At 39.6% G+C, this 10000-nt stretch overlaps 1 protein-coding gene across 4 annotated transcripts in view; it reads left to right on the top strand.

The window, feature by feature from the left end:
- The window catches only part of LOC138060133 (fibroblast growth factor receptor 4-like), a 72920-nt gene that overhangs the window by 36328 nt on the left and 26592 nt on the right, over positions 1 to 10000 (top strand). The window lies entirely within an intron of this gene.

Below are 10000 nucleotides of genomic sequence, written 5' to 3'. Positions count from 1 at the left end.
AACCAGGAATATTCTCTTTGAGAGAAAACTCCATTAGATCATGAAGCGATCGGACAGTTTCGCCTATATAGCGGTCTTTCACGAAGCTGGTTGTGATGAATGATACTTGGAAGGACATTTTTAATCCTTGTCACTAAGACCTTAGAGATAATTTTGCATCTACGTTAAGAAGCGAAATCAGTCTCCAGCTTTCTAGAAATGAACGATCCTTTCCTTTCTTTTCAATAAGAGTGATTACAGCTTGTTTCTGTGAGAACGGCATTCACCATAAGTAAAACTTTGAAGAACCTTACCCTGCATTCCTCTGTAGTAATCTTGCCCTCACAAGATAACATTTATTCATCCGTAATTGTAGGGCTATTTAAATTATCGAAGAAGGATACCGTTGCTTGCGTATTACGTGTATTCTTCCGCTTTTTACTCGGACATGTGTATGATTCTTGATAAAAACGCTTTTGCTCAAAAAGTATCTTAAAAGGGTCTGCAGTTATCCAACCACTAATTACCAATTTTCGCACATGCGTTTTAACATGGTTCCTTTTCGCTAGATTAAAAATTTTATTTCAATTGGTGCTTTTTTCACCATGTTCACACCAACGAGCCCTTGCACGAATAATGACCCCCTGAAGCTTTTCCTCATTAAAAAAAAAAGTTTCTTTGGCTGAATTAAAGTCGATTGCGCTTTTTCTGTGAGAAATGACCAGAACCATACGCTACCTGTGAAGCCAAAGTATAACATTGAGGTCTGGCCAAACGCTCTCAACATTTCAACGCAAAATCTTGCAACATTGTTGCATGATGTTGAGACATGTGTTGAATGGGCTGGCCAAATGCACTCGACATATCGCAACAGGGTGGCCAAACGTACTCAACATGTTGTGCCCAACAATGTTGCAAGATGTTGCGTTGAAATGTTGCGGGCGTTTGGCCCGGCCTTTAGACGTGATGACAGAATGTGGTGGTGGAGAGTATCAAACGCCGCCGACAAATCAAGTAGGACAAGTACCACATCTTGATGGTCGTCGAGAATTCTCAGAATGACATTAGTAAATTTGCACTAAGGCGGATTCAGTCGAATGTTATTGATGATATGCTGACTGTAGGGATGGAAACAAGTTGAAATCTTATTACGAAGAAAAGCTGTATGAGAGACAGGTCGGTAGCTCGAAAATACATTAGGTTTTTATCCGTGTCATGTTACCTCAACTTTGGTTCAACATGCGATATCCTCAGCAGGCTAGGGAATGTACAACTAGACAGTGATGATGCAACTATTTGACCTATCACAGTTAGGAGCAAATCAACATGCTTCTTGACCACTTGTGTTGGCATTGGAACAGGTGTTTGATGACATAGAGATGATGAGCTTTTTAGTAGCATTATTTTCAGGTAGATAAAACTCGCTAAGTTGGCTGGATGGCAGACTATTTGACACGTCATAATACATAGATTTAGCCAAGCCTAAAAGCGGAGCTCATTGGTTCTTTATTCTTACTGCCTGTAGGGTTATTGAAATAAAAGGTTTCGAATTGTCCGCGCATGAATCAGGAAGCGATGAGTACGATGTCGGCTTTTCGAGTGAAATGTACTTTGGAATTAACCAGTTTGGCAATGAATTTTTCTTGAACCGCATGAGTTTTAAAAGAAAACAAGCACACCCTCAGTGAGCGAATGGAAAAGGGAAAAAGCCATTTGAGAGTCAACTGTCAATTGCCATTGAATAGGAATCACGCTAAAATTAGAAGACATAAAAAAAAAGAGAAAAACTTTGTCAGTTCAAGGTCAAAAAAGAATTTTACTGATGTACGTTATTCCACTTTATCTCTGAAAACGACATGATCAATTCACATTTTTATGTATTTCATTGAAACACGCCAGGTTGGCTTGAAACAAGAATCGGCAAAATACGGCAATGCAACCAAGAATGGACGAACTTCAAATAAAATGCTCTCCAACACTTAAATAACGTTTAGATGCTTTAAACAAACTTCTGAAAACCCAAGCTAGTGAAATTTTCCCCTAATTTTACGAGAACTCGTTGCAATTACGTGTTTATAACATAAGTACACTATTTTCTTGTCACTGTCGAGGCACATCGAAAACCAGCTGGGCAAACGGATTAAAAAGCACTTGTTCGCTCGCATTTTAGAGCAAAACAAACAAAGAAATAAACTTTTTCGTTACGTCCAAAAGAGTACAAATAATTCCGTGGGATGCCTGTGGCACCCACGGTGAAAATTTGGTTGAGTTTCTTTTTCTTCGTATCCGCAAATTGCAATGTTTTTTTAAAGTTTCCTGTAACCCGTTTCCCGCGGGAAGTGATGTCACAATAAAGACATGTCCCTTTTTCAACCACCGCGTTCCTGGGTTTGAACCCGAAACTTTCGGGTCGAAGCGCGTGCGTGTTGCCTTTGCGTCACCAAGACATCTCGCTTTACCGGGCTGAATTTGCGTTTTTATCCCTTGGGTGATTTCCACGCAACCTCGTCCCCAGGGTCTTTTCGCTTTCCAATATGGTGGCGGTAAGAGGAAGACCCTGGCACACAGCGAACTAAAGCGATCGCTGATTGGTGCATTCTATTGCGCGTTCATACGTGCGCTCTCGTTGGTTTATTCCTTGCAAAACAAAAATGGTGGCTCCCTGGGTTCTTCGTGGAAACTGAGAACAGAGTCTGAGGCTTAAAAAGGGGGAAAGGATGCCTGTTTGATCTTCTTTTAAACCCTGCCGTACTGTTAGAGGTAACTGAATAGCAGTAAGCAACATTTAGGACAGATCGCCGATAATTCACGCTTCTCCGTGGTGATCATGTTCCTCAATTCAAGTACTCAGCTGCCGGCAGTACAGTTAGAACTGCTTCTCCTTCTTCTTCTTTTAAGACCTCTGGACTGGTAATCGCTGCTCTTGCATATATTGTAAGTACAGTAGAACCCCAATAACACGAACTCGGATAACTCGAACTTCCCACTAACTCAAACTTAGTCCTATTTCACCCCACTTTTCAGTCATTGACTCAAACTCTGATACCTCGATTTTCCGCCAACTCGAACTAAATTTCCTTTCCCTTGATCAAAAATTCACTGAACTTTACCCCGATAACTCGAACTCTGGTTCTTGTAAGTCCACGTGGATGCCATCCCATTAGCTCTTCTTTTCTATAATCGGTAAAAACACTAAAACTAACACTGTGGTCAACACTACATACATTTGATGTTTGATTGGTGCAACGAACTAATCACATTTTATCATAAAAATGCCCAATTATCATTTTCATAAAATTAGTTTAATTTACAGTGCCCTAAACACTGAAGTGCTCAAAAATCACCAACTATCGATTCTTGATGTGGCAAATTGAATTGTGCAATCAAACCCGTTAACTTGAAACCTCGCTATCTCAAATTGTTTTTCGTTTCACCTGTAGAGTTCGAGTTACTAGGCTCTACTGTATTTCCTTGTTTTTTCTATCTGTTTTTGTCCTCCAAAATTAATATCACGTACAATTTAATTTGTTTTAAGCTCGTATGTCATCTCAAGACATGCCTTAAATGAGGCACACCCACATTTTATTCCCTACCTGTTACACGTGACCTTTGCTTCTCTGGATCTGTGTCCCAGAGTCTTGTAATTGTTTTTCATTTTGTTGATAAAATCTGAATTTTGAGTTTGAGATTAAAGCCACTCGAATTATATGTACCATAAAGTGTTGTATGGGATTTTACTGACTTCTTTATTCAGATGTTGAAATCACATCACTGACTTATTAATACTTTTACATCTGTCTTGCCACTATTTTCTAAATATAACTTCAATGGGAAAATACACTCAAAGTAGAGTTTTTCTGAATTAACAACATGCAAATTAGTGGATAGATGCACTTAGGATTTTGTTTTTAGCTTCCAGAAGGAATGATTAGGGTAATTTTCTTGTATATACAAGCTTGAAATGGTGAACCCAGCTAAATGTCCTTCAATTTTTTCAGCTTCGGTTGTAACTTTTAACATAATTTACCTTCTAGAATACAAAAACCTTACAGTAACCTTTCATTGTTTCTTGGGGATTGATTGGTGTACCAAAGAAAATTCCCATCTGTGTAAAACGGGGAAGATTGGTCATATAAATTGAAACAGTTATGTGAAATTAGTTCCTCATAAATTCTTGTAAGATAATCATTATTGCTGTCACCAAATGGAAAGTGGAATGACTGAAATGAGGCCCAGGGAAGCTAAGGTGTTTTAGGGAATCCGTGAGCGGAATAGCAGTATTACCTAAGCCAGCTAGTCATGATCACTGTTTGTAATTTAGTTTTAGTTAAAAGGGATAAAAAGCTCACCATCTGGCCCTTTTTGTTCAAATAATGGATAATGCCATCCATCACTGGCATAAATCTACACCCACTGAATAATGCAATGGTCGTTGCATTTTCCTGGGGGAGCGAAGGTATGTGAAAGGATTGCCTTTTACATGAAAAAATGGTATATAAGGGGTAAGGGGTTGGACCTCGGGGCAGAGCCTCGCCACATAAACATTTGTTGAGTAGGCCACTCGCCCCCAAGCATTTTATGAATAAAGTGCTATTGGCAGAATATGGCGCAGCCACATAAGAAGTACCACTTTTGCGAGGCAGAGACTGGGTAAGAATGCCAATCAAACAAGCCAGCTGCGCCTCTTCTTATGTAGCCTTGCGGAAATCATGGGTAATAGAACCAGTCTCTGCCATTATCCATGCTAAAATCTGTCTACGGGTCTGAGAAAAGCTTGCTGTAATTCTGTTGCAAGAAACAAAACTCTGTTTTCTGAAAGGTGTGCGTGGCGAGGAATATTCCTGAGTTTGTTTGTTTGGTCCCTTGTTGTTGTTCTGTGTTTTGGTGTATTTGCAATCATACCTTTTTTCGGCTGTGTGTAAGCAGAGAAGTGCGTGTTGAAAAAGCTACACTGTATAAATACAATCATGGTAGTAGACTGAAATGAAAAAACCTGAAAAACTTTATTTAAACATGTGACATTGATGAGCCTAAAAAAGGACTTTTTACAAAAATGTAACAAGTAGTATATTTAGCAATTATTGAATTCAGCTGTTCAAAATCACAGCTGTAAAAATATGGTGCACAAATTAAGGCTATTTCATATTTTTGCTCTGCACATGTAATCCCCACATACTCTCTGCAGTTTAAGTGTAAGTTTGCATCAATTATGAACCTTTATTTGGTCACTCACAAAATGACTGTGCAAATTAATTTTGGCGGCACAAACAATGCACACCGAATTGAGCATGTGATTAGTAGACATTGTCATATTGATTGTGAAAACGTTGCTGTCCTCCAAAATATACCACGTTTGTATTAATTGACTAACCTCCATGGCAGTTTACTGAAAAGTGGTAAATTTGTGTAAGCTGATGGTGACCATGGTTAGCCATTCATAGGTCAATGCATCCCACGGTAACGCCCCTAGGCGTCTTGTTTTTATTTAATTCCAGTTGACAATAAAAATTCGATTTTCATTCCTGAACAAAGGAAAAACCGACTAAACAACTTTTTGAAAATAACAAACGGTTTAGTGCCCAAGGAAAGATTTAGTGGAGTAACTTCTTCCACTAAGTATGAGCTATTACTGGTATTCTGTTTTGTCGTTGTCGTTCTCTTTCGTTCTCCTTTCGTTTCTGTTCTAGTCATAGGTCCTCCAGGCATCATGTAACTATATTAAAGCTTCTAAAGATATGCAAAAATTGCAATACGGCGAAAAAAGCAGCTCTAAGCAAATGAAAAATAACACTCAGCTTTAAAGGAGAACTCCGGAGTAAAATTGAAGGTATTTTGTATGTTTGGCCTCGAGTTTATGTCTCACTTTTTAATAACATCATTCCCATATCGTTTCATTTAAATGAAATATTGCACCTGAAAGACGACCGAAAATGCAAATCGAAATCCGCCATCTTGAGAATTGCCCGCTTGCTCAGAAAGCGGTCAGCGTATCATCGTGTGACGTAGAAGCGTCAAACCCAGAGTTGTGTAGAAAATTTTGCATTGGCGAAGAAGGAGCTTTTGCCTTTATATCATCGCTAAAAGTGGCCGATTCTGGGACGTATTCTAATAAAATCGATGAGGAACATGCCTGCCAAAGTTTTTCAATTCGGTCGTACCAGTTTGAACAGCGTGTGAGCTTTGCTGAAGCGGTTAGCAACCCCGAAGACGTGGGCGACAAATGCATGGCAAGCGATGCATGGCAAGCGATGAATCGAAGAAACAAATGCAATACTGCGAAATAAACTCAACTCTGTTGATAAATTCTTACATTGGTCTTTCTGTTTCTTCCTTGTTGCCTTTATAAATCGTTTCAAGGGATGCGAAAACGGAGCTTTTCTTCGGCTACTCGATCCATTGCGCAGTTTCATTGCGACTTTGCTTTTTCTTTCAAAAACAGCAAAACATCATAACGCAATCCTTGATAATAAACTTTACTTCTTAAGTTAAACTCAATGCTTTAAGGGAATACGCGTGAAGGCAACATAATTTGCTTCTGCTGCTGCCACCCATGCTTACGTTCGCTCGTTCTCTGTTCATAAAAGCATTCCTAAGAGAAGAAAGTCATGAAGAATACAGAGAAATTGCAACGTTAGTTGCATGAAGCAATTGTCAGATTGTGGGAAGAGCGGAGGCATGCATATGATGCCAAGAAATTGAGCCTGTCAAAAATAACCTTATCGAGGATGTTACTAGCGGTGAATGTGGCGAAGAGCCCAAATGCATCACCCAGGGTTCCATCCAGTTTGTATAAATGGATGGGTCCTTCAAACAGCTTGGTATCAGTACAAGCAGCAGTGCAAAGATCCATTTGATGCACCTGAAGATAAATTTTATAAACATATTGCCTACAGACAGTTGGCTCGATAGTACTGGGACATTTTAGGAAAGGAGATAAGGGTGGTTCTTTCATCTTGTGCAGTGATGTGCATAAGAATTTTTTATCCTCCACCAGGGCCAGAGGAAGAGTGGGTCTTTAAAGGCTTCCGTTATGCAGATGAATGAGAAAACGGGTTTTAAACATGTCCATGAATAAAATAAACAAAGAAAAATACAAGTTTGTATCTTTCATGGAAATTACCAGTTAACAACTGGAAACAAGTACCGATGCAAGCTTGCTGATGCTTAATAAGGTGCTTCCTGTAAAAAGGATGGCTGCTGCCAATAATAGGTTTCCCAGGGGCTTCCTTTTAATAACTGGCTGGGATTCCCACAGTTCTGTATGCCCATTATGGCAGATTAGGACAACTGATAGCATGCTCCCAGCCATTTTCCTTTTTTGGTCAATGATCACACCCCCACATTTTGGACAATTTTTCAGTAAATTGTTAAAACAGGAACCAAACACAAGAAATTCTTTTTCACTGTCTGGAGAACCATCTCCAAATTCATGTTCAGATGACACTATCTCATCATTGGATAACTATTTTTTATCATCTGGTAATACATCTCCAAATTCATGTTCAGATGACACTATCTCATCATTGGATAACTATTTTTTATCATCTGGTAATAGCCAATGGGGATCTAAATCTTCATCATCATTGTTACTCTCACCATCATCGTGTCTATCCATTTTTTCATCTACAAGGGCGTCTTGCATTGGTGGTAAAGGGATTCTATCAACTTGTTACATGTAAAATGTCATAGGTTGGAAAAATTGCTGTGGGTGTATCAATGGGATTTAATCGGGGGATGGGATTTAACTGGGGGTGCTGCTATGGCATAATTTGGGTCATGTGGAATCTTCCATTTGACGGCATGTGGATTTTGTGGGATATTATCCTCTAAAGAAGTATAGGAGTACACGTCAATATTTGCAGTACCACATACATCATTATCATTGCCTTTAGCGTTGCACATCTCAGTTTTAACCTCCACGCTTTTTAGGGTAATGGGATCAAAACAAAATTAAATTCCCACATCATGCATTTCTGGGGTTGTAGTAGGCATTTCCAAATCAATGCATATTGAAGGTTCATTAGACACTGGGTCATCTTAAGTTACATTGTCCCCCATGTCTGCAGCAAGTAGTTCTGAAAGAGCCTAAAACAAAATTAAAATGCGAATATACAAGGTAATGTCATTTCTTCCTGATTTTAGAGTGACAAACTTGAAAAATAAACACCGGAAATTACCGATTATAGGTCATTTGTAAGGTCGGTTAACTCGCCAATATTTTCCAAGTAAACCCAGCATAATATATTGACTAATATATTTTAAAACTGGACGGATGTACACTGAAATTTGTCACCATGAAACCATTGTTTATACATCGGGCCGCGCGATCCCCTCAGTTCAAAGCGTGTGCAAACATCGACATGTAAGTGGGCAAATTTATTTGATTCATAGTAAAAACGAAGCAAACTGACAACCACTAACTTCTCGATGCCTTCGTCGCTGAATGCAATTTGCAATGTTCGCTTGATAACCGCGGCTTTTCCGCTTCGGGGCCGTAGCCAAACATACAAAATAACTTCAATTTTACCCCGGAGTTATCAATATCCCTCCGATGCTTGACTTGAATAACTGTGTAGCCGCCAGTGTGGACTACACCTATCATGATATGTCAAACTGGATTGAAACCAGCGAAAAATACAGAAAGAAAACATTTTCCAAACTTTTTCCACCTGAACACGAAGAGGAAGACCTTAGACAGCAACGACCAGAACCGGGTTGCTGATCAGGGGTTTTCGTTAAAACAGTGTTTTGCTGGGGATGCTCAGTCTCGCTGCCTCAGGAAACCTGCTTGTCGTCATTGTGGATGGTTGTGGTCAGATTTTTCACACGAAAAGTGCTGACTGTGTAAGAACTGTAGTTGACGTAGTATTGTCGTGTAGCCGCGTCGAGCCACAGAAAGTGCCGAAATATGAAGCCTTGTTTATGTTAAGGTGAGTTAACCTGGGTTGAGCCTGCAATCCAATCGAGAACCAGTACCTGATCAGCGGTCAGCTTTAAGAAAAAAGCTGACCTCGGTGAGCGGTGACGCTGGAATCATCGGTGCTATTAGTTAGCCAACTCTCTGTAATTGTAAGGATTTCTAATTTATTCGATTCTATGATGTCACATGTTATAGCAGCTTTCTTTGTGATCGATTGAGCATTCCAGAAAGCGAATTGTAGTTTCTTGAAATGGTTCTTTTGTCGACGGACTTCAATCTGCTTGAGGTTGTTTACATTCCTTGATGTTAATCTATGCAAAGGATAAGTTAAACTTCGATTGGAAATAACTTTTGGAATCTTTTGTATCCCAAGAAGTGTTTGTGTTTTGAGTCCAGCCTCGATTTCTCTTCCGGTGAAGCTTCAACAGAGCTGCTGTCGTGAGCGGAGCTACCAAACACACGTCTACGTCACACGACGGTCTTCCCCAGTCTCCCCGGTTTTGCTGAACTTGATGTTCTCGGGAGAGAGAAAAAAATGCGGAAACGGAGCGTTTCCATGGTAATGGTCCATACTGTAAAATCCCGACCGAAAAGCCTGAGCCTGAGAATTGCTTGCCATATAACAATGAATGATTATGCGCTAATAAGGATTGATTTTTCGGTGTTGACTCAGAGTCCGTGGGTTCCTTTGCAGGAGTCGATCCCACGACTTTCCGAATTCAAGTTCGGGAGCAAGGCTATTAAACTAGGTTTATATGACAAATGTCCTGCCAAACTGCGAGGAAATGTCTGCGATTTCTGCGATTGCTGAAGAAATATTTCACGAGTGAGCCCAACGCACGAGTGAAATATTGAAGAAAGTTCACCTTGGCTCTTTTATCTGTTTATTTAATTAAGACCGTTGAATTCACCGTGGTTAAAATGCAATATTTTGCTAAAAAGAAAAGCCCTTGGATTTTCTTTTTTCAGGGTATCTCCCAGTAAACACCAAGAAATAAATACGCTCAGTACATTCACTAGGGTTAACACTGGAAAATCTGGACCATTTACAGAGTTCATGAAATATTTCTAAATTCTAAATGTACAGACTTTTTATAAGAA

Source organism: Montipora capricornis, chromosome 8, assembly GCF_036669925.1.
Source record: "Montipora capricornis isolate CH-2021 chromosome 8, ASM3666992v2, whole genome shotgun sequence".
Taxonomy (NCBI): domain Eukaryota; kingdom Metazoa; phylum Cnidaria; class Anthozoa; order Scleractinia; family Acroporidae; genus Montipora; species Montipora capricornis.
This window is presented reverse-complemented; position numbering and strand designations above follow the sequence as displayed.